Genomic DNA, 4695 nt, shown 5'->3' on the forward strand with positions numbered 1-4695 from the left:
GATCTCACTGAATGGTAGAGTTGTTTCGAGTGGTTGTCTGGCTTTTTCCTTCTTCTGTTTTTAGTGTTAGTATTATTATTTCCCTTGTTTTGGTATACTTGTGCCTTTTGTTTAAAAGTGGAATTCATTTGGTCAGGTTTATTTTGTGTTGCATGCCAGGCCATAGTACATCAGGTCACACGGAATTTATAACAAAGAATATGGTCTGCATTAGCAATAAATTCAATACAGGTTGCTCAGTTCTCTTCATTTTATTCCATTTTCCCTAATGCACAGACCAAGTTCCCTCTTAAAGTTTTACCCTGTGATAAATTCTATGTTATAAATACTCTCCTGAGCAAAAATAATTTCCCAAATTTGCTTTTGTACTTATAAACTATTTATTTATTGTTCACTTTAATTTTGAACTCCAATACAAGTGGAAACATAAGCCAAGACATTTAAACTCAGAGTATTTGTTCCTTAAGCTCTATCGAAATATTTTTTCATGTCAAATCAATTAAAAATTTAGACACAATTGACTGCAGATGCTGGAATCTGGAGCAACAAGCAATCTCCTGGAGGTACTTAGCTCGTTGTTTGTTTATTTTATTTCGAGATACAGCATAGTAACAGGCCCTTCTGGCTCAATGAACCCATGTAACATGTGACCATTTAACATACTAACCCTAATCTCTTTGCAATGTAGGAGAAAACCAGAGCACCTAGAGGAATTGCACACAGTCACAGGGCAGAAGATACAAACTCCTTACAGACAGCACTGGAATTGAACCCGAGTCGCTGGTGCGGTTGTAGTGCTATGTTTACCACAGTGCTACTGCGTTACAGTTGAGAAGCATCTGTGACAGGTGCGTTGGTCAAAACCTCAGGTCAAAATGTAATTGTGAGACTTGTCGTGAGGAGCACAAGAAGAAACATCCAGAAGCCAGTGTCAACTTTGCAGAGTTTTCAAAGGAGTGTTCTGAAAGATGGAAGACCATGTCAAGTAAAGAGAAGGCAAAATCTGAAGACCTGGCCAAGAATGACAGGGCCTGTTATGATCGGGAGATGAAGAACTGTGTTCCTCAAAAGGGGGACAAGAAGAAGAAGAAGGATCCAAATGCTCCCAAGAGACCACTGTCAGCGTTTTTCATTTTCTGCTCTGACAAGCGTCCAAAGATAAAGAGTGAATCCCTGGAATGTCCATTGGTGATGCTGCAAAGAAACTGGGAGAGATGTGGTCCACAGCGCAACCCAAGGATAAGCAGACATACGAGCAAAAGGCATCCAAATTAAAGGAGAAGTATGAAAAGGAAGTTGCAGCATATCATGCCAAATGCAAGAATGATGCTAGTAAGAAACCTGCTGCCAAACCAGCTCAGGCTGCGAAGAAGAAGAAGGAGGAGGAAGAGGAGGAGGACGATGAAGAGGAGGAGGAGGAAGAGGAGGAGGAAGAAGATGATGATGAGGATGATAATTAAATAGCAACAGATGTAAAAAAAATCTTTGTCTAAGCTTGATCCATTTTTCTTTGCGAGGACAGGAAATGTGAACTCATTTGTAATTTGGATCAATAGCTTAGGTGTAAAGAAAGGATACAAAACTGTGTATGGTCAGTGTTGTACTTTTACACTGTGTAGCCAGGCCCTGTATTGTTTTAATTGTAAGTAGCTGATTTTTTTAAGGCACTGCCTTTCAAGAAGAAAGGGACTCCGAAGTCATGGAATGTTATTGCCTATTTAATGTTTTGTCGGAAAAATTTCAATGACAAAAGTAGAAATTTTTCTTAGTCTTGCAGTTTTTTGCCAATTTTTCTCTGTAGATCTTCTGTCACTACATGTGATTGCTAACTTCTCATGGTTAGATCATGATAAGAATCAATACTTTTTTAAATAAAACTGAAACAATAATAATAAAAAAGTGCAATTGTGACTTACAAGCTTTGGGTTCAAAATCTGATCTTCAATTAGCTGTGTCCATACATATGACACACACATATATTTATTTATTTATGGAGATACAGTGTGGAATAGGCCCTATTAGCCCTTTGAGCCGCAGCGCCCAGCAACCCCCGATTAACCCTAGCCTAATCACAGAACAATTTACAATGACTTGGGTGGTGGGGTAGAGTCATGTCTTTACCAAAGGAGGTGTAAGGCACTGCTTCTCCCTGCTAGCCTGCAAGTCACCCTTGGCCAAGGTGTAGTACCTGCTTAGCCCCCTGATCAGGGTCATGTGAAGCATGGGAGCAGGTGGTGACATATCACAAGTCCTGGTTATGTGAACACTGACACCAGGCAGACAATCTCCGAAGGTCATTGGTAATGGCTGGGGTCACCCATCTTGCAAAGACACTGCCCAGATGAAGGCAATGGCAAACCATTCCTGTAGAAAAAATTGCCAAGAACAATCATGGTCAAAGATCATGATCGCCCATGTCATACATAATGATGATGATGAATTAACCTACTGAGTGGTATGTCTTTAGACTACAGACTCTGACGCACCAAGTTGTAATAGTGTTGCATAAACTGCTATGCCACTGTGGCGCACAACATGCAAAACATATAAGAGTGACAACAAATGACATTCACTACCCAAATGCCTGTTCTTCCATGGAATTCATTCAAGAATACAAATTAATACATGCAAAGATCTCTCCTATCACTGGTTCCTCACTCCAGTTTGGGCTCCTTAATGTACTTGGGAATATAGTTGGAAACACAGCAAAAGGGCCATCAGGGTCTTCATTAGGAGAATCCGTTCTCTGAACCTCTCTAAGAGAATTCTGCAGCACTTTCTAAAGAGCATCTCATGTTTCATTCTAACCAGCTGCAGCATGCCACATGATCCGAACATTATGTGTGCATAATCATTACTGATTGCGCGGAACAGGGGAAAGAGGTGTTTCTGGATGACAAAAGAGGCAGAGAATGCAAAATAATTTCCTCCTTGGATATTCACTTCACAGCAATGCCCAAGTGTCCCATTCCACAGCCGGAGCAGTGGAATGATGGTCCAGGCAAACTTGCAAATTAGATGATTGAGGTACAAGAGGATAGGAAAGCTGAGGTCGGCAGAGGATAAATGTAGCCTTAAACTATATGAATAGATAAGGCAGAAGTAATGATGGGATAATGGGGAGGTCAGATGTGAGCAGTAGGAACAGGGATGAACATGTTCTCATTCTCTAAAAGGTATGCAGTATTCAGAGAGGACATATAGATTTATTCAGAGAGGGCTTGTCCACAGAGGAAATTTGGGTGGAGCCCAGAAATAGGAAAGGTGCAATGACACTGATGGGATGATACTATAGATTACCCAATAGCTGGTAAAAGGTGGCACAACCGGGATGTAGGCAGATCATGGAAAGCTGCAAGAACACCTGGCTTCTCATAATGGGGAATTTTAACTTCCCAGTATTGATTGGAACTTCCTTAAAACAAGAAGATAAAATGGGGAGAGTGAGGGGAATTGCTTCAGTACGTCTAAGAGAGGTTGTTGAAACAGTATACGGAGAGTCCAGCTAGAGGAGAGGCTTTTGGGAAATGAGCTAGGGTAGGTAACAGAACTGAAAGTGAGGGAGCACCTTGGGAATAGTAAACACTACTCATTATGTTTTAAGACAGTTATAAGCAAGGATAAAATCAGATCCTGCAAGAAATTAATTAACTGGGGGAGGACAAATAATGACAGAATAAGACAGAAGGAGCATTGATTGAGAACAGCTGCTGTTGGAAAAGTCAATGTCTGATGTAGGAGATGTTTAAAAACCAGTTGATCAAGGTTCAGGAACATTATGTTCCAGGAAGGAGTAAGGACAAGGATGGCAAGATAAAGGAAACTTGGATGATTTGAGAGGTTATGAATCTAGTTGGGAATTAAGAGCATATGTAAGAATGTGGAAACTAAAGTCAAAATGGGCCCTTTCAGTCTGCATCTAGACAGCAAGAAGGCACTTAAGCAAGCAATTAGGAAGGCCAAGTGTCCTTGGTGAGCAAGATCAAAAGACATGTTATACTTATATTAAGAAAAAAAGGGAATAATTAAGGAGTCAGAGCAAGTGGCTGAGGTACTTAGTGAATACTTTTTGCAGGTATTTACTGAGGTCAAGGACTTGGAAGATAATAAATGCAGAGTGGAGCATGCTAATATGCAGGGGTATTTTGAGATTTAGGAGGATGAACCACTAGGTTTTCAGAAAAGCATTAAAGTCCCCAGGGTTTGATGGCATATATCCCAGACTATTAAATGAGGAGATTGCTGGGGCTTTGTCTCACTAACAATAGGCAAGATCCCACATGTCTGGAGAGTAGCTAATGCCGTGCCTTTGTTCAAAAAGGGAAATTGAGATAATACAACTAGTTATCTCATCTCAGTGACAGGGAAGATATTGGAGAGGATGAGGAATAGGATATACGCATATTTAGAAATCCATGGTTTTCTTAGGGACAGTCAACCTGGCTTAGCGCAGGACTGGTAATGCCTTTTAAACTTGATTGAGTTATTGAGAAACCGACAAGGTTGCTTGATGAGGGTAAGGTAGTGTACATTATTTATAGGGACTTAAGTGAAGCATTTTATAATATCCTCATGATAGGTTGATTCAGAAGATAAGATGCATGGGATCCAAGGTGAATTACAAGATTGGATTTAGAACAGGTTTTCCCATAGAAACAGAGAGAGTTGGGGGGGGGGTTGTGGGCAAAGGTTATT

At 40.5% G+C, this 4695-nt stretch overlaps 1 pseudogene; it reads left to right on the top strand.

Annotated features, from left to right (window-relative positions):
- The first annotated feature begins 894 nt into the window (after window positions 1-894).
- LOC140200787 (high mobility group protein B2 pseudogene) lies at window positions 895-1566 on the top strand (annotated as a pseudogene).
- Window positions 1567-4695: the final 3129 nt, after the last annotated feature.

This window comes from Mobula birostris, chromosome 7 (genome assembly GCF_030028105.1).
Source record: "Mobula birostris isolate sMobBir1 chromosome 7, sMobBir1.hap1, whole genome shotgun sequence".
Taxonomy (NCBI): Eukaryota; Metazoa; Chordata; class Chondrichthyes; order Myliobatiformes; family Myliobatidae; genus Mobula; species Mobula birostris.